This window comes from Polistes fuscatus, unplaced genomic scaffold (genome assembly GCF_010416935.1).
Source record: "Polistes fuscatus isolate 324 unplaced genomic scaffold, CU_Pfus_HIC Scaffold13, whole genome shotgun sequence".
NCBI lineage: Eukaryota > Metazoa > Arthropoda > Insecta > Hymenoptera > Vespidae > Polistes > Polistes fuscatus.
In genome coordinates, this window is record NW_025113031.1 from 1,202,694 (window position 1) to 1,224,948 (window position 22,255).

General features: G+C 31.1%; 1 protein-coding gene and 1 long non-coding RNA gene across 3 annotated transcripts in view; one reads left to right on the plus strand and one right to left on the minus strand.

Annotated features, from left to right (window-relative positions):
* Window positions 1-22,255, plus strand: part of LOC122513800 (beta-1-syntrophin) — a 413,509-nt gene that overhangs the window by 35,174 nt on the left and 356,080 nt on the right. The window lies entirely within an intron of this gene.
* LOC122513802 lies at window positions 18,713-20,947 on the minus strand. Its single transcript, XR_006302869.1, has 2 exons — window positions 20,634-20,947; window positions 18,713-18,821 (listed from the first exon to the last, which is right to left on the minus strand). It is a non-coding gene; the product is annotated as an uncharacterized LOC122513802 (long non-coding RNA).

Genomic DNA, 22,255 nt, shown 5'->3' on the forward strand with positions numbered 1-22,255 from the left:
TGCAACTAGCAGCACTAGGAGCTCATGGTATAGGCGATTATTATTATTCCGATATTGGTGGATCGTTATACAACACAACTACGCAACAAACATCCAACGGAGGATGACATTGCAGATTCTCGAAGCTTCGAATTACAAGTTAGATCGTTAACTCGACTCACGAATGTAACGCTTTGAAACAACCTTATCATCGGCATCCCTAAAGCAACAACAACAACAACAACAACAACAACAACAACAACAACTAACCCTACCACCTACGCCTCCTTTCTACCCTTCCACTCCTCATCTCTCTCTCTCTCTCTCACTTTATCATTGGACTCTCGTGTTACTCTCTGTGTATTGTGAGTTTCAAATTGCCACTGAATCGCTATCGCTTGTCTTTTGCCACTTTACGAGCAACAACGATGGCTACTGGACCTAACCTAACTTACGATAGGGTTAGCAGCTAGCTAGCTAGCTTGCCAGCTAGTTTGATTATCTGTCGTACTTGTACGGTTAACAGCGTGTGCTCTGTGCCTTCCTATTCTCGTGCGAAGACGAACGTACAAACGCAGAGATAGATAGATAGATAGATAGATAAATAGATAGATAGATAGATAGATAGATAGATAGACAGATGCAACGAGAGTGAGTGAGAGAGAGAGAGAGAGAAAGGGTGAAATAGAGGAGGGTAGGTCTACTACTCGAAAGCCATTGTTTCAGTACTGCAGCTAATTTCCGTTTCCGGTGCCCTATGACTTCCGGGCATCGCACGCAACTCTACTCGGTCTCCACCCTGTGTCATTTGTGTATGGTTCGCGGTCAAAGGATCTTTGGGGGTATGTCTGAACTCTGGATACAACCGATTTGCTGATTCACGAGAGATTCATCGGACAAAGCTACGTCCGATATAATTGATTAGAATCCGTCGATGCTTTTGTTTTTCCTATTCCACCTGGCCGGGATTTCATTTCCATAAATCCATTTTTCTTTTTTTTAATATTATAATAAATTAATATAAAATTTTTCGTAATATTATAACGTATATTATATAACGTTTTCTTTTTATTCTATGTTGTTTTGTTTTTTCTTTTTTTTAATACGTTGTCGTATGGTATTATCATGTTATCTGATAAATAACTGACTGATTTGTTTTTTTTTTTTTTTTTTGTATTCGTTGGATTACATACGTATAACGGGAATAATATTTGTTATAAATGGAATTTCTTCATTCGGGGAATGTAGTATTAAAAATATTCCCATAAAAGAATTTTCATAGAGAACTATGTGCCAGTCTGACGGTGAATTTTGAGGTGGATGGTACATCGATATTCTACTTTGTACTTTTGGATAACAATATACATTACCTTTGATTGATTAAAAATTATTTTAATGCACCAATGCACTCTACTTATATTACGGAAAAATTGTATCCTTGAAAAATCATATCACTGTACAGGAGCGATAAAATAATTACATAAAATAGATAAAAATATTAAAATCAGAACGTTTTAATCTTAATTTCTCTTGATTTTAAATAAAATTTTCATTACACACATGTGCGCAACTTTATGAAAGTCACGTAAACAACATTCAATAAAAATACTTTTTTATATGACAATTTCTATCGATTAACTAACAATTATTTGAATTCTTTAATACACTCTTCTTATAATTCAGATTATTTAAAAACATATTAGTTTAAACATTATAATAATAATTACGTTGTGATATTCTTTTCGATGAAAATATCGAATCGAAATTGTTTCATATTCGAAATATAATAATAGATAATATGTTATTTTTGTACAAATGTATTTTATATTATTCTTACTTTAATGGATATTAAATTGATTTTAATACTAAAAAAAAAGCATTTAAATGAAAGTAAAATATTAAACGATATTTTTTCAGATTAAATTCTATAATCTTATAATCAAATTTTTTAATAAATCTTTATAATTCAATAGTAAAACAATCGATTTTGATCTTTATTCTATTAATTAATGTTTCATAAAAAGATACGTTTGAATATTTTTCAAGAAAAGAATATAAAAAGGTAGTTTTTCAATGGTAATTTGCAGGATTGAAATATTCAGGAAATTAGGAAGATGCTAAAAGAACTTTGTTGACCAAATTGGAATCTTTTAATAGGAAGTTTCTTTCTGAAACTAAGTAACGAAGGAAATAAATCCATCTCAAGTTTGAAGAATTAAATAAAAGTATAGTTCTCTATTTATTGGATCAACTTTTAATCCTTGAAGAAGAATATAATTTATCTATTTCTATTTCTAAAACTTCGTTAAAAAATACGTTTTCTTCGTAATCCAATAATATAGTATAAATATATATATACTATTTATATTTATATTATTTATACGAAAAACAATAATATATATATATTATTATAAACAATATTATATATATATATTATTATTATAAACAATAATATATATATATTATTGTTTTTCGTATTCATATATATAATAATAAATAATATTGTATTAATTTCCATAATTAGTCAATAGTTGAATAAAATTTGATATAAAAATTGATAATAATGAGTTAAAAATTATTAAGTTTATTAAATAAAAAGATTTATTTTTAATAAATTATTTAAGTAGAAGTTTGATTTGGTAAATCCATTTGGTATATAAAAGAGAGACTTTATCGATTTTATCTGATATAGGTTTTCATATGCAACTTTGAACGATTCGTTTTGATAAAACAAGCCAGTGAAGATTAGCAAGTATGATTTCCATCGTTACTGAAATATGTATGAAAACATGAACAGAGTGCATCATCTTGTCCTTATATATATATTTGTGCGTATGTATTATATGCGTTTAGATAAGTGAGAAACTACATATACACACATACACACACGCGTGTATATTTAAATATATATATATTTATAAATGTATGTGTGTGTATATAAAGGTGTGTTATCATTTGATATATAACGTATATATAACTAGGACGGTCCTTTGAGTTATTATTCAAAGCAAATCATAGCTGTGGTATGGGGGATTAAGGTTCCTTTTACATGCACGAAAGCCATGGACAAGGAAACGTTAGCCTAGACCCATTTCTCTCTTCATCAAGTATGGTTCTTCCCTACGTTCCACCTCTTTCGTGTAGGGTAGATACGAGCTGGTTTCTGCCCAGTGTTCATCCTAAGTCACAAACCTTCTGCCACGTGGAAACCTAAATCCCGAACGTCATCTCTTTTCATCTATTCTTTTTCTTTTCTTTTCTTTTCTTTTCTTTTTATATTTTTTGAAACAACACATTTAACGTGGCTGTTTTTGAGAATGAAAATAAATATGATCGTGTGTGTTGATTTAGGTAAAATAACCGAGCATTTATTTCGATGGGTGTGAATTTATTACGGTTTCAATACTTGTTTTTTGTTCTGTTTCTTTTTGTTTTGTTTTATTTTGTTTTTTTAAATGTTGGTAAATAAAATCAGAATTTATGAATTTGTTCAATAATTGGGTTAATATGAAATGAAAGGAAATGAGTTTAATTTTATAAAAGGCGTGAGCTTGCGATTGTTTTATTTCACGGTTTTCGTTTATTAATAAAAAAAGATTATTTAGAAAATTAGAATTTTTGTTAATTAAATATATTATATATTAACATTTTAACGTGACACTTTATGCTGTTAATTTTTATCATAATGAATACGAGTAAACGTAAGAATGAAAATTGTAATAGAAAAAAAAAAAGAAAATAAAAACAAAATTCATCATTGATCGTAAGATTATTATGATAAAATTAAAAATAAAAAACAAATGACACAAATATTTATTCCAAAGAAATTATGTTATTTATTTATTTAAATTATGCTATATATTTATGTTAAAGAATTATGCTATTAATTCTTATCAAAATGAATACGAGTAAACGTAAGAATAAAAATTGTAATAGAAAAAAAAGAAAAAGAGAAAAAAACAAAATTCATCATTGATCGTAAGATTATTATGATAAAATTAAAAATAAAAAACAAATGACACAAATATTTATTTCAAAGAAATTATGTTATTTATTTATTTAAATTATGCTATATATTTATGTTAAAGAATTATGCTATTAATTCTTATCAAAATGAATACGAGTAAACGTAAGAATGAAAATTGTAATAGAAAAAAAAACAAAATTCATCATTGATCGTAAGATTATTATGATAAAATTAAAAATAAAAAACAAATGAAAAATATTTATTCTCAAGAAATATTATCTTTCGAAAATTATTAATCATTATACAGATAGTAACTATCTCGTGAATAATAGGAAGACGATTATTTGTGTTGAGAATAACGGGTTGTTATACTTGTAAAAGGATAGTCATCCATAAGTGTGTAAGTAAAAGTGGGTATATAAAATATATACATATATATATATATAGATGTGGGTCCCCTCTGTTCACAGAATCTCTTTCTCTCCCTCTCTCTCTCTCTCTCTCTCTTTCTCTCTACAACGAACACAATGGTATTGTGTACGGAACAGTATGAGTTATTACCCCTCCAGTCTCTAAGCTTCACCCCTCTCGAGCGTTCCCTTCGCAGACATAATTCAACATTCTATACAAGCTCGGACCTTCGTCTTTTTACCTTTCGTGCCTGATAATGTTTCATTACAGCCCTTTTATCTATTCCCTCCTCCCCCATCCCTCCTATTTTCGTCCTCTTCTATCTTTTCCTCTCTAATACTTTCCAGTACCAACATCACCACCACCACTTGTAGTTCGTTCGTTCGTTCGTTGGTTCGTTCGTTGGTTGGTTGGTTGGTTCTCTTGAAGGTTGAGTATAAAGGCACACTTATACTGGAAAATTGAAAATTTATCAGTGAGAGGTAATTATTACTCTTCATCCAAGTATCATTATTATATGAGAATTTCTCTCTATTTTTTGTCCTTTTTCCATTTTTCTCTTTGTTAAAGAGAATAGAATTGTGATTATGATATTTGAAAATAATTAGGATAGATTTTTTCGATATCGTGGAAATCGTTGTTAAGTTGAAAATGAATTCAACTGATGTTGGAATAATAAATATTTTGATTTAGAATTTATTCAATATCTTTTTAAAACATATTTATTATACTAATTGTTACTTTTCATCCAAGTATAATTAATATATGAAATTCATTTTTTCTTTTTTTCAAATTTTGCTCTTTGTTAAATAGAATAGAATTGTAATTATGATATTTGAAAATAATTAGGATAGATTTTTTCGATATCGTGGAAATCGTTGTTAAGTTGAAAATGAATTCAACTGATGTTGGAATAATAAATATTTTGATTTAGAACTTATTCAATATCTTTTTAAAACATATTTATTATACTAATTGTTACTTTTCATCCAAGTATCATTATTATATGAACTTCATTTTCTCTTTTTTCAAATTTTGCTCTTTGTTAAATAGAATACAATTGTGATTATGATATATATTATTTGAAAATAATTAGGATAGATTTTCAATATCGTGGAAATCGTTGTTAAGTTGAAAATGAATTCAACTGATGTTGGAATAATAAATATTTTGATTTAGAATTTATTCAATATCTTTTTAAAACATATTTATTATACTAATTGTTACTTTTCATCCAAGTATCATTATTATATGAAGTTCATTTTCTCTTTTTTCAAATTTTGCTCTTTGTTGAATAAAATACAATTGTAATTATGATATTTGAAAATAATTAGGATAGATTTTGTCGATATCGTGGAAATCGTTGTTAAGTCGAAAATGAATTCAACTGATGTTGGAATAATAAATATTTTGATTTAGAATTTATTCAATATCTTTTTAAAACATATTTATTATACTAATTGTTATACTTTTCATCCAAGTATCATTAATATATGAAGTTTATTTTCTCTTTTTTCAAATTTTGCTCTTTGTTAAATAGAATAGAATTGTGATTATGATATTTGAAAATAATAAGGATAGATTTTCATGAAAATCGTTGTAAAGAAAGGAAAGGAAAGAGAGTTGTTACGTTAAATGATGCTAATTAAACTTTAAACACTTCGATCACGCGTATACTTATCTCAGAATGAAATCCTTACGTGACACTAATTATCAATCAAATGGTAGCAATTTCACGCTTTTTTTTATTCCCTTTTCTTTTTCTTTTCGCATGTAAAACACTCAACGCTTTGTAAATCAAATATCCACAAATTACGTGATATTTATTAATCTTTTGAAAAAATAAAAAATGTGCTAACATAACTTTCAAAATAAACGATTCATATATCAAACAACATATATTAATAATTACAAAATTTAGAAAATGATAAATATCTTTTTAAAACTATTTAAAAAAATGATATATACGTATACATACATAGTAGACACTGCTTCTACGTAATTTAACAATACACGTGTAGACAGAGAACAGACACATTTACTAATACACATATATGTGTTATATCAGAAAGAAGAGAGGCATTTTTCGTCGTAAAATCCAGTGGCATTCTAGAAATCGTATCCACGAAATGGGCTTTTCTTCTACCTCCATATCGTTCATATCTTCTCTCTCTCTCTCTCTCTCTCTTACATTATCTTTCTTTCTTTCTTTCTTTTTAAAACAAGGCTGAAATTCCTCTCTCAACGAGAGAAAGATAGTAAGAGTAAAAGAGAAAGAAAGGTAAAAGAAGAGATGAAGGTTGATGATAGCACACAGAGCTTGCACAGCTTTGAAAAATATGCGTGCTAAGAAGGAGACGATACGTGCGAGCAATTTCACTCGTTCTCTCTTACTGGATGTGTTTTTTTTCTTTTTTATATTTTTTTTTTTTTCTTCTTTTTCTAACCATTTCCATCCTATTTTTTCTTTCCTTCGCATTTCTTTTTCGTCTGGTTTAATCTGTCCCTCTCTCTCTCTCTTTATCTCTCTCTTTCTCTCTTTCTCTCTTGTACTAATTGCTTCTTTCTCTTCTTACTACTTCACCTTACTACGTGTAATCGCAAACCGTTAAGGAATTTTCAATCAAGACGAGTATTTACGAGAAGCTGCAATGTTTTCTGAAATACCACTGCTTCCAATGGCGGCCACCATCACCACTTTTATCCCTTTTAAAAGGTTTTCCAAGTTGTACGTAAGTTTTGGAAAATAAAAAAAGAAGAAGAAGAAGAAGAAGAGAAGAAGAAGAAGCAAGTTTTTAGCGCGGCCTGAATTTTCGAATTGGATTTTGAATAAAACAAAAGGATGGATAAGTGATTATTATCGTTTCGTTAGAAAATAATATAAAATATAGTTCAGATATAAATCACACATAGCAATACCACAATGATAAACGTAAGTTTAATATTTATTTCGAATACAATTGAAGAAAAAAAATCAAACAAATCAATGACAAATCAATTCCTATATTAATTATATTGATTGAATAATACAACCCCCTTACACTTTAAATATAATCAAATTCGATATAAAATAAGGGGCAGAGGTAAGAAGTAAAACAATTGAAGGAAAAAATTAAACAAATCAATGGCAAATCAATTCCTATATTAATTATATTGATTGAATAATACAACCCTTACACTTTAAATATAATCAAATTCGATATAAAAAATAAGATCCTGAGGTAAGAAGTAAAAAAAAGGGTGAAAATAAAAATGAACAATAATAAATAAAATAAAACATATATCCGTAATCATATATGCTTTTTGTCCAGTCTCTCTGATATGACAGAACACAAAAACACACACACACACACACATAGAAACACATAGAGACACAGTTATAGGTAAAAACGCAAACAAATCAATGACAAATAAATTCCTATAACAACAATATTGATTGAATAATACAACCCCTACACTTTAAATATAATCAAATTCGATATAAAATAAGGGGCAGAGGTAAGAAGTAAAACAATTGAAGAAAAAATCAAACAAATCAATGACAAATCAATTCCTATAATAACAATATTAATTGAATAATACAACCCTTACACTTTAAATATAATCAAATTCGATATAAAAAATAAGATCCCGAGGTAAGAAGTAAAAAAAAGGGTGAAAATAAAAATGAACAATAATAAATAAAATTCCCCTATACATATATCCGTAATCATATATGCTTTTTGTCCAGTCTCTCTGATATGACAGAACACAAAAACACACACACCCACACACACACACATAGAAACACAGAAACACAGTTATAGGTAAAAACGCACACAAATCAATGACAAATAAATTCCTATCATAACAATATTGATTGAATAATACAACCCTTACATTTTAAATATAATCAAATTCGATATAAAAAATAAGATCCCGAGGTAAGAAGTAAAACAATTGAAGAAAAAAATCAAACAAATCAGTGACAAATAAATTCCTATATTAATTATATTGATTGAATAATACAACCCTTACACTTTAAATATAATAAAATTCGATATAAAAAATAAGACACCGAGGTAAGAAGTAAAAAAAAGGGTGAAAATAAGAATGAACAATAATAAATAAAATTCCCCTATACATATATATCCGTAATCATATATGCTTTTTGTCCAGTCTCTCTGATATGACAGAACACAAAAACACACACACCTACACACATAGAAACACATAGAAACACAGTTATAGGTAAAAACGCGACGGAGCGTTACGTGCTCTCGAGTAACTCGGCTGGCAACGATTTTAACGAGATATACCACGCTCCGTTTGTCGTGATTTTCTTTTGTCTCAAGCCTTCTGCTATTGTTTCAACGCATTTTGTTAAAGAAGGCAACGAGAACGACCGACACAACGATGAGGAGAAATGAAAGAGTAAGAGTAAGAGAGAGAGAGAGAGAGAGACAATAGGAAAGAACAGTAATTGAGAAAGAAAGAAAGAGACAGAAAGGGTTGGTAAAATGAAAGGGTAGGGGGTGAATACTTAAGGGGCAGGGGTGGCTGAATTCTTTCGAGTGTTGAGAAGAAGCACGGAATCGCGCTACCGCGAACGATGCTTTTAAATAACTTGACATTATTCGCGCCCTCGATTCGATTCTCCACTTTTCTTCCTTTTTTTTTTTCTTCTTTTTTTTTTTTCCTTTTCCTTTTTTTTTTTTCTTTTATATACTTTTTTCTCAGGTTTCGTCTTTATCGTTCGGTTCTCATCGAAGACGACGACTATGAAACCAATACACTTTTTATCATCACGTTATTAATACTTTTTACGTGTATTATTGATAAAACTATGACGAAATTTGACGAGCTTTGCGTTTTAACCCCTTGGGTACATTTGACGTCTGAGACACGTCATTCACTTTTTTCCCTAGGAGCGGATGACGTGTCTAAGACGTCAAACCAAAAATTAAACTTTTAGGTACAATTTTATTTCATTTAGTTTTATTTTGTTGTTATTAATTTATTTTTGTTTTGCAATTGTAATTACTTGAAGACATTTTAATATTACATATGTCAGCAATATTTTAGAGATAAATACATTCTTACCCAAAATGTACTGCCTTTACATACTACTCCGAGCAAACAAAAATTATTTTCGTTCCACATGCAAATATTTTCTCAAATAAATCCGTACCCAAGGGGTTAAATACATTTTTTCCTTCTTTTTTTCTTCTTTCTCCTTTTTTCCTTTTTTTTCTTTTATATACTTTTTTCTCAGGTCTCGTCTTTATCGTTCGGTTCTCATCGAAGACGACGACGACGAAACCGATACACTTTTTATCATCACATTATTAATATTTTTTACGTGTATTATTGATAAAACTATGACGAAATTTTGACGAGTTTTGCGATTTAACCCCTTGGGTACATTTGACGTCTGAGACACGTCATTCACTTTTTTTCCCTAGAAGCGGATGACGTGTCTAAGACGTCAAACCAAAAATTAAACTTTTAGGTACAATTTTATTTCATTTAGTTTTATTTTGTTGTTATTAATTTATTTTTGTTTTGCAATTGTAATTACTTGAAGACATCTTAATACTACATATGTCAGCAATATTTTAGAAATAAATACATTCTTACCCAAAATGTACTGCCTTTACATACTACTCCGACCAAACAAAAATTATTTTCGCTCCACATGCAAATATTTTCTCAAATAAATCCGTACCCAAGGGGTTAAATACATTTTTTCCTTCTTTTTTTTATTCATTTATTTATTAATTTTGTTTCTTTCTTAGGTTTCACCTTGATCGTTTGGTTCTCATCGACAACGACGATTATTGCACACATTTTTAATACTTTCCACGTGTGATGATTGGTAAAACGATTTTTATTTTTTCGCTCTGCAAAAAGAAAAGAAAAAGAAAAAATACGAAAACGAAAAATTAAAAAAAATAACGAAAATTTAAAAAAACTGGTGTGTGTACTTATGTACGCACGTAATAAGTTATACTTATTTGCCGTACCAAAACGAACATAACCTCAATAACCTCAAAAATAACTTCAAAAAACAACTTCAAAGAAAAAAATAACTTATAAAGAAAAAATAATTATTATATATATATATATATAAGAAAGAATAAAAAACAGAAAAAGAAAATATCAAAATATAGATATCAGTCCACACTAAATATAAGAGAGATATATCGAATTACTTCACGCGTCAACAGTCATGGCGCGGTTACAGCATTAGTTCTCGCTTCGATCGTTTAAGTAAAGCAGCGCTGAGTACGATTAGTATTTGGATGGGTGACCCGCTTGAGAAAAAAGGGGGGAAGAAGAAAAGAAGACAATTTCATGCCGTATAATTGAAATCGCTTTGCCGCGCGTCGCAAATACCGACAAACTTCGTGGTGTCGTTTTTCCAGACATTCGGAACAAAATCACTCCCCATTACATTTTCCCCAACGCGCCAAAAGAAGTATAACTTCAAAAGAAGAAAATAAGATGAGATACGAAAACGAAAAATTAAAAAAAAATAAGGAAAATAAAAAAATCGTAAAAATCCGGTGGGTGGGTGGGTGGGGTGAAGGTTGGGAGGAGGAGGAGGAGGATATATGATCTTTCCTTTTCCACGATTCCATTTTTCAAGAATTCTTATCACCGACACGTCTCGGTAACAAGTAACTTTTCGTCTTGGAGAGAGAAAACGAGAGAAAACGAGAGAAAACAACGGTGAAGAAGTCGAAATTGATCGAGGAAGTCATTAAAATTCATGAAGTACACTCGAGGCAATTGTAAAGTTCAAACGACGAAGAGACAACCATTTGGGATTCTCTCTTACACGCATGCACACACACATACACACACAAAGTCTATCTGTTTCTCTTTGTATAACGTCATAAAACGTAACTCTTGATATTATCGTGACATTTTTCCTTCTCTTATCGCAAATTAAAACGAATGTTATCGACTTTTCTACGATGTGGCTCGTCAAACAATACAAAGTTTAAGAAATAAGAAGAATAGATATATAGATGGAATATGAGAGCGAGAGAGAGTGAGAGAGAGAGAGGGGGAAAGGAAACATCGAGGTAAAGTTTGTAAATAAACTAACTGGAAATGTTTAGTCGTTCGAAAATACCAGTTATATACGTTTAAGAGACAAAATAATGAAAAAGAAAATAAAAAACAATACGTTCTCTCTCATGAAACTTTGTCTCCTATCTCGTTTTACTACTAGAAATATTCCTATAAAGTAAACCAAGCCCAGTTTGATATTATTAAACAAATAAGTTGTGAATAAATACCAACGATGCTACTACTGTATTCCATTATTTTGAGATAAAATAACTATGGAGTGGAATAACAAATTGAATGGGAGATTGATGGGGCTGGGGTAGGTGGGGTAAGACAAATATCACGTGAAAGAGAAATGTTGAATTTTGATATTTGTAATGATAATCAAAACATTATCATTTATTATTATTTATTATTCATTTTATAATTTTCTTCTTTTTTTTACTTTTTGTTTATCAAATTGATCAATTTTATCAGCTCGTATGAATATAGAAAAGAAACGTATTATTACTATTATCGTTCTTGGCGATAGCTAAAGTGCAATAGTTTTATAGAAAAAGGATAAAAGTATGGGGTTTAGAAGGAAATAGAAATAGTCAAAGAAAAAGGAAAGGAAAGGAAAGGAAAGGAAACTGACCGTGCGTTAAAATTCCCTAGGGCTGAATACCCCTCTTTCGTCCTCACCCCCCTCCTCCTGCTCCTCCTCTACTTCTTCTTCTGCCCCTTTTACTTCCAACATCAGATCTTCTTTTATACGGCCAAGGTCCTTCGTTGTAACAATAGTTACACCGTTACGTGATAGGACAGCAAATGGAAAAAGATAAAAAATAAATGAGAATAATAATGGTATAGATTCAAATGAAATTACTCGATTATTATCAACAATCAACGAGATGAGATGCATTTATAAATAAATAAACAAAAACATTGACGTCTACGTTATTGTATAAATTTGTTTGTATTATATTATTGATAATAAATTGAGTAAATTTCAAATTGTTTTGAAATTAAAAAATATGAGAAATATGTTTTCACGTTTAGGATAAAAATACAACCGTACAATTGTATAAATAAACAAAAAAATATTTTTATACGTTAACGCAACGCGTAATTATAATTGTTCGATATTACTTATTAATAAAATACAACATAATTTGTTTAAAAAAAATAAGAAGAAAAAAGATAAAAAAAAAAGGTAAAACGTTTGCGATAGATTGTAAAAATTTGTAAATATTTTCTTAATGGTTTGTAATATACCTTATTTCGAAGGGGATCTGATACGCGAGTACTTACACTGCAACAGCTCATTTGCTCAGTTGAATTCAGCCGACAGGTACACTTGCTCAACAAATCATTTGCCTAACATGCACGTTTAGTTCAGCAAGTGTGTTTGACCGATTCGATCTATCTTGAATTGCTGATCGATACTACCTAAACTACTTACAACACCTTTACATAAACACACAGACAAACACATAATTAATCTTTTTACTCGTATACGTGAAATCGATTAAAATAATCTCACGATCGATCGGTCAGTCGGTCGATCGGTCAGTTTATTTTTAAATAATTATTTATTAAATATTATATATATTTAATTAATAAATATTTATTAATTAAAATTATTAAAATATTACAAATAAATATTAAATATTATATATTTAATTAATAATTATTTATTAATTAAAATATTATTAAAATAATACAAATAAATTTTATATACACGTTTAAAACATATAAAAGATATCAAATTTGTCTAATCGATAGAAAATTTCTTTTACTTGGACGCATATATGCGTCCATAGTAGTATTAGATGGGTTCAAATGGAAAATAAAACAAAGTAAAAATCGTAGAAACAACAACAACAACGTTTGGAGGTTGGTTTATCATTTTTCGACTGGAAAAAAATGGAAAACATCTTTTCTTACGTTAGACCAATGAAAACTAGATGGGGGAAAAAGAAATGAGAGAAAATAAAGAGACATACACACACACACATACATATATATATATATATATATACTCATTGAAAAGTCACAGCACGAAGAAGATGCCAAGCGAAGCGTTGATTTATCTTTCGTCATTATTCGTTTCGCCCTTTTAAAATTAGTTTCCGGTACTGGAGCAAATTACAAGGAACATTCTAATGCATACCTTTGCTCTGTCTGTTGCTGAACTTTTCTGCAAATTGGAATTTTCTTCAAATGAACAAGTAAATGGGGGAAAACAAAAAAACCAAAAAAGACAAAATAAATAAAAAAACAGATATATGCAGAGTAATAGAAATAGAAATAGAAATAGAGAAAGATAGAAATGGAACGAGGAACGTTTGTTATGCATTGTAATCTAACTTTTTATCATGTAATTTGTGTAACTCTTGATCGCTTGTTTATGCATTATTACACAGTTCATTTGTTCATATCTATGAGATCTTAATTTAATTTATCATTTTTTCCAATGGATATTATTTGATGATTTTATAATTATTTTATTCTTTTTTTTTTAACTATTGAATAATATAAATAATTTATTATTTGTACATAGAACAATATTGAAATCTTAATCAAGAATATTATATATTTATTTACGATTAAAATAACGATTAAAATAACACGATTTAAATAAAATATTATTTATAACAATAATAATAATAATAATAATAATAATAATAGTAACAAGAAAAAAAAGGGGGGAAAAAATGGAAGAAAGAAAGGAAGAAAAGACAAAACACCGATGAAAAATGGTGGAAATAGAAACAGATAAGGAGAGAAAGAAAAAAAAAAGAAATGGGAAGTGTCTCGATCGATCATTCGTCGTTTCCTTTTTGAAGAGAAGGATGACGAGGTAGGGTGGTGAGGGGGGGGATTTAGGGGAAGGAATGAAGACAGTGACGGCAGAGGGGAAAAATAAGGGGAATGGGCAAGGGGATGAGGTGGTGAGGAAGGGGTGGGGGGAGAGGGGGGGGTCGCAGAGATCTTCAATTTCATTTCTACTCAGGAGAGTAACTTCGCTTTCGGACCTTTCATCCACTTTTCTAGGGAAGAAACAGACTACGAAAAGGGCAAAAGGAAGTGGCACATTTTCTCACTCTCTCTCTCTCTCTCTTGCTCTTTTTTTTCCTTTTTTTGTATTTTTTATTTATTTATTTATTTATTTATTTCTCTTTTTGATACGTGCCGTTCGAAATCAAGGCTAATCAACTTATCGTTACACGTCCACCATCTCACCTATCTCGATTATTTTTCTTTTCTGTCCTTTCTTCCGCTCTTCTTGCCCTGTTACTTTTTGTATCTTTTATCTTTTACCTTTTTTGCCCATTTTCAAGACCTCAGGGAATCGCAAACGTGTTTTTCCATTATCCATACAGTTGCTCGACTGATAGACGTCAAATATTTCCTGTGATACCAAAGTGAAGTATTTTTTGTTATTATTATTATTATTATTATTATTATTATTATTACTGTTATTACGTAAAGAAACATCAAAGATCAATATTAGGTACTTCCTCAATTTATAAATCAATCTATTTAATTGAATGGGGAATATTAATAAATCGATCTAAAACCAACTATCTCACGTAGATAATAATCTTTTATAGAGAAATTATCTTGAAATTCTTGAATTCTTTCTTTCTTCTTATTTTAAACGCTTTCAAAAGATAATCTTAAGACCAGAATGGAATTAAACGACTTCTCGCCATTAAGGTACAATCTTCTAACATGGTTCATTGTGCTATTTCTAGTCTACGAGGATCGTCTTGTTCTATAGACTGACCTTCTTCTCTTACACAACTATAATACATACACATGTATATAGATATACGTATTATTCGTGCATACATATTTGACATATATGAAACACATACACAAACACACATTTATGTATATACCAATGAACGTAAAATCACATACACATACACATACACATACACATACACATACACATACACATACACTACACATACACACATACATACATACATACACACATACATACACACCTAGACGTACAAATACATGTATATGTTCACACATAGGAAATATATTTGTGTATGTATGTCTTATACATAAGATACAGTCAGTGTAAGAGAAATTGAGAGAAACTCGTAAGAAGTTAGGTCATGTGTCCATAAGTTAAAGTTCAACCTTCGTCTGTCTCTTCCTTCCATCGAGAATTTGGCAATAGTTCTCTTCTAGTCATAGTATTCTCTCTAGTCCTTAGTTATTTCGAGAGAACGAGTAGAAGAAATTTTACTAGGCGAGAATAATTTCCGTTGAAAGTTTCGTGATCGTACTACTACTACTACTATTACTACTACTATCCAGCCGACCAATATAATTTCCGGAAGAGTTACTCTAACTTATATACCACCTGGCTGTTGCTTTTCGTGAAGAAACTAGACATGGCATGAAGAATCAGCTTACCGTTGGATATACTTTATTTTAACATTGATCCTGAAACACAAAGAAATTCAATTTGGATTGTTGTAACGATTTAAAAAAGCAAAATTCGATATTATTATTAATTTTATTATATTATAATTATATATATTATTATATTATATTATATTATAATTTTTAGAAATTCAATTTGGATTGTTGTAACGATTTAAAAAAGCAAAATTCTATATTATTATTAATTTTATTATATTATAATTATATATATATATATATTATTATATTATATATATTATAATTTTTAGAAATTCAATTTGGATTGTTGTAGCGATTTAAAAAAGCAAAATTCGATATTATTAATAATTTTATTATATTATAATTATATATTACTATATTATATTATATTATAATTTTTAGAAATTCAATTTGGATTGTTGTAACGATTTAAAAAAGCAAAATTTGATATTATTATTAATTTTATTATATTATAATTATATATATTATTATATTATATTATATTATAATTTTTAGAAATTCAATTTGGATTGTTGGAACGATTTAAAAAAAGCAAAATTCGATATTATTATTAATTTTATTATATTATAATTATATATATTATTATATTATATTATATTATAATTTTTAGAAATTCAATTTGGATTGTTGTTACGATTTAAAAAAACAAAATTCTATATTATTATTAATTGTATCGGTAATAATATAATGTATTATTGATACGATTGATTTGGTTTTTTATTTTTTTTTTTTTTTTTTTTGTAGAAGTAGGCATATTTATATAATGATAATCTATTAGTTTCGAAAGAATAATGTTTATTTTTTCAATAATTCTCTTTATTCTTTTCTTTTCTTTTTTTTGTGACAAAAATAATCTTTAACGAATGATTCATACAATTTAAAATCAAACAGAATAAACGTCACGTAATAAGTTTTAATTGAAATAATATACAATTAATTATAATAAATCTAAAAGACCAAATTTTTATTTTTTCTATCGCAAGATGCAATTTATTTAATAATAAAAAAAAACAAAAAAAAAACCCCCAAAAATTAAAAACACTGAATAGAAGAGAAAAATCAATGATCTCAAAGTAAACGTTTTAGTAACTCATCCTATAATCGGATACATTCGAAGAACATTAACAGTTTTCAAGATACACATACTCTCACATACATATATATATATATATATATTATATATACACACACACATATATATTCACATATAGCTGAAGCAAGTGCATTTCGTAACCGATAAAGACAATATTTTCTCAAGATCTAAAAGGACTTTAATGCGGACTCTGGGTAATCCTTCGGCAATGCCTGCAGGCATCTCCTCTTCCCCCTGCCCACCCCACACTCATCTTAAAACTTACAAACACATTCACGTATCTAAGTATATATACATACATACATATATATATATATATATATATATATATATATATATATATGTGTATGTGTGTTACCACGGAAGCTGCCAGAGATTCAACGATTTCCCTGAGATTCCCCCCTCGTCCCCTGTACCCTTCCCACCATTTAGCCCTTCTTCCTTCGTCTCTTTTACAAACCAACGTAAGAGGAAGTTGGTGCCAAGAAAGCTAACAGCAGACTCGTCCGAGTTGTCCGAATCCGAACAACTCTCCCTCTCTCTCTCTCTTTCTCTTTGAATGTAAGATGAGTGTGAATATGTATGTATGTGTGTGTGCGTGTGTATTGGACTCCTTAGACATTAGCATTGTGGTTACGCCGAGAATGGGACAGGTATTCGAATCGGAAGCGTGCATTGAAACTCGACCTTCCCTCGGCAATTAGCGGATCCATTCAAAGATTCCTTGATCGTTGTATTTGCCAAAATTCCTCCAACACGGAGTCCTCCGGCGATTGGATTAAGCTTATTATAAGGAGGTGAAAAGGTGTATTAGAATAAAATAAAACACGTGGTTGAGCCAATAAGTGCAATGCTTTATTGGCTCGTCAGGGAAAAGGCCTTGCGGCAAAAAACCCTGTTGTTATCAGTACAATGGACGACGATGGATAACGGACATAGTCCGTGATCACTTCTCGTCACGATTACCCGGCGGTAATCAAGTTGAAAGAAATAGAAATTATATCTCTCACCGTTAATTATCGCCTCTACTTCGCTCGTATTTGTAGTATCTGTAAGATACTTTCGTTTAATAGATAAACTCCTTGTCTTTCTATCGTATTTATAATATCTGTAAGATATATTCGCTTAACAGATAAACTCCTTGTCTTTCTATACTCCTCTCGTGGTGTCCAGCGGTTGAATAGAATGCGTGTCTTTCGTATTGTGCCCTCGTAGGCGTCCAGCGGTTGAAATAGAGCGTGTCTTTGTGTGTTGTGCCCTCGTGGGCGTCCAGCGGTTGAAATAGAGCGTGTCTTTGTGTGTTGTGCCCTCGTGGGCGTCCAGCGGTTGAATAGAATGCGTGTTTTTCGTATTGTGCCCTGCAGGGCGCCCTCACTCGACGGTCGAGTGGTGGGGGTTATAGATGCTAGTTACTAGTAACTCTCTGTCGATTAGTGGGCGCATAGTAACTATCGATTTTTAGTTACTATGGATTTTTGGTTATGATCGATTCCGATCGTACATACTCCCCCCGTTGAGAGGGTACCGATCAATAATATTCTTATTCGAGTAAGTGTATCGTGATGTCTTACGCTAAAGTTTACAAAGTTTGGTCGTAGATTGTTTGATAGAATTGCATATCGCTGGCCAGGCGATCTAATCGTCTTGTACGTACAAGAATGATATTTATGAATTTATCTGAGGTGTCGAGTTTGCAGTTAACATATACAACAGAGTACATTTAAAATTATTGAATAAAATATAAACAATCGCTGCGTTTGATTGTTTTCTCGTATGGTTTTTACGGTTTCGATTCGAGTCTCCTTATCGGTTGTAGAGTGTGCATCCAGGAAATTCCGCTGTCGTCTCACTTTAAGTATCATTGGAAATGGTTTGCCACTAAAAAATATGTTGGAGTTAGTGTTATGGAATCGTTGAGGTTGTAAGTTTAATATTGTTTTGATTTCAATCGTTCGTGTAATTAATTCTTCATAAGTGAACAAAGTTCTTATGCGACTTATTTGGGATGGTGTTTGATAGATGAATGATAGTTCCCGTAGCCATCCTAGCTGGGATGAAAGCGGAGGATTGATATGTCGAATATTTCTCCTACCTGTTATGAAGTTGTGTATTTTCGTTTGCATTTAACAGAGTTGATTAAGTCTACAAATCTTTTATTGATAACTTATTTCGTTGAAATTAATATCGTTATCATATCGTATAAATGGTGGTCCGAATATCGGTGTGGGTATTTTAAATGATGAAATTGGTCATTGAGGTTGCGAAATGGTAAAGATGTTAGACATTTCTTCTGGAAAGTTAATTTCGCGTTTCTTAATCGGTCCCCAACTGAAATCAAATCTAATTCATTGATAACCGCTCCCCCCGAATCGGTTAATCTTTCCCTTTCGGCGCAAATTTATTCGTCTTGGACTAATTTTTAATACACGTCCTATTTTTTCCGCGGTCAAGTCTTCTCTCCGATACGAATGCGTCTTAACCCTTTGAGTGCTATAGTCAAACGTATATTTTCGACAATTATTTCTATTGTGTTGTCTTTAGAAGACGGCAAAGAAGGAATGATACACCATCTGAACGTAAAAAATATGACATCGGATTATATGTTGATACTTGTTTGAGATTTATCGTATGCAAATGAGATATTGGGTTGACTATTATTTTCTTCAATATCAATGTGTTAAATGTTAATTTCGTAAAAATATGTACTGAAGCCTTTCCATGATTCTATAATCCTTTTTATGATTCGTTTAAATTTCTGGTTGTGAATATCCAAATATATTATAATTATCAAATTACAGTGATTTCAAATTCTAGCAGGTGAATAAACAATATATATTGACAATAAAAAATGTTTCATTCAATGCCGAATAGATAATGAAATATCAACTAGATGGTCTTCTATATTATAATGTGTTATTCATCGTAGACGAGATCTATACTGTTCGAGAAAGTATTCTGTACTCAAAGGGTCAATCCATCCTCTGCACCGTGTTATAGTTTTCAAAGTCGCGTATAGTTAAAAACTGCAGAAACATGTTCTCTGGTTCGATCTCGCGATTTCCGACAAAATATGATGTTTCGTAACTCTTTCGCGAAGATATATCGGCGTGATTGAATAGGTTAGATGTTCGTGATAAAGTTATTTATGTGCAAATCTCTAATTAGAATTTCGGCTTTGAACGGGTGATTGGCGCTTTCGTCTTTCGCGAACTGTTTTAAGTTCCGGATGATGGTAAAAGATACTGATGCTGCACCGGATGTGATCGAGTTGAGTTCAATGTATGTATCCGTCCGTTACGAGATCGTAATAAATGCTCTACCAATGTATCTGTATGATGTGCTCGACTAGTAATATACTATTAAGAAAGATTCCGTTTATATCTATTGTCTCAAAGTTCTATCACCTCTTTTAAATGCAGTACGTCGCGATTATAAGTAGTGGATTCGGTGTATTTAGCGTGACGACGCGGACTATAGGAGTTAGTTATGTGGATTCGAGGTTTGTTGGGATGTTGACGCGAGTGTTTCCTGTTTTGAAGATGTGGGGTCACGCGTCGAAGGTATGTTCTCATGATCGGTTCGGTGTAATGATGTGTGATGTGGTTGATGACATATTCGACAATTCGATGATATGCATGCACCTCGATGCTTTCGCAAACAGTTTTGACATATTTTATAATTTCGAATTACCTCCCATTTGTTGGTTATCGTCATGTCGTTATATTTAGGACAGCGGTACAACGGGTGTTCGACTCGTTCGCAAAGGATGCAGGTGTGCGATGTACTAATGGGGGCCGAATGCGTAAGATAAGTGTCCTGCCGTTTTCGCGATTGTAATGCGTTCGTTTGGATATGTTTACGTTTTTCGCGGGGTTCGTCCTTAATATCCGTCGTTAGCTTCTCTGAAGCACTATATCGGTGGTCTATTTCCTTTAAAAATTTATAAAGTTCCTTACGAGTAGGGTAATCGTCCGAATTAAGTTGTCGATCCCATTCTTCCCGAACGCGACGAGGTAAAAGGCCTCGATAACGCGCACTGTTAGGGCATGAGGCTCGTTAAACGAATCAATCATGTTGAGATATGCCTCCGTATCTCTTATGAGTTTTGAATCCCTCTTGCCGAATCATCCTCGGAGTGTGTTAAATCCAGAATCGCGTCGAGAAGTCTTGCTAGCAGTACGCGTTTTCTATCGTATTTTTCTAATAATGCTTCCCACGCGAGTTTGTAATTCGACCCGTCCCCTGAATATAGTGTAATCACTTCGAGTGCACGGCCCTGCAATGCATCTCGAAGGTAGGCGTGTTTTTCTAGATCGTATATGTCCGACCGCGCGTCTATCAGAGTTAAAAAACCTTTCTTAAATTCTAACCATTTTTCTAATCTTCCATCAAATTTAGGTATCTCAATTCGTTTTAATTTAATCGGTCGTTCGGTCGTACTCGTCTGATTTGAAATTATGCTGCTATCGTTCGGGATGTTAGCCGCGGATGTTCTCCTTTTCTTAATTGTAGATCCGTCTCTGAATTCTCTTTCCTGACTAAGTTTTCTAAATAAGTTAATCGGCCCTTCAAAATCTTTCGTTCCCGTCTAAGACGTTTTACCGATTCCATTTTGTCTCGACATTAATTATCTTACTTTTCGAAGATGGATTAATATAACTTATGTTGAGTGCGAAGATTTTAATATATGAATTTTTGTTATAATGCGTCGGGTTTCCGATCACGCGGTTACGGTCCTGAGCTGTGAGTTGGTAATGGGGGGTGGTAAGTTTACCGAACGTAGGGTCCTACTGACGTCACGATTTCTTTGTCGCCTAATCTTATGTTTGAACAAGTGTACCGTTGCTGAGCGATGTAACCGTCGAAACTATTCTCGCCCTTTGTCCGTGAACAAAGCGATTTTCAAATTCTATTAATATACGTTACTTCGGTTAAAATTTGAAGTGGATTCGAATGAGTTGTTTCCGATTTTAATATACCAATTTAGTAAGAAAGATGAGAGAAAATAATAAAATTTATATTAGAAATTACGAACTTTTACGGGGTTCGAAGACGTAATTTCCTATAGAATATTTTATAATATTTAAAGTGGATACGCATAAACGTATGCACAAATGATGCAATCTACTTATCTCCTTTTTGAATCCTTTGTGATGACTAGCTCGTCGTGGCAGCGTGTATGTTCAGGAACTAGATTTTCTCAGTGGCGATTTCGTATACGCAGCTTCACTCAACCAGGAATCAGAAATTCACACCTCACAGGAGGCACCAAAATGTATTTGCCAAAATTCCTCCAACACGGAGTCCTCCGG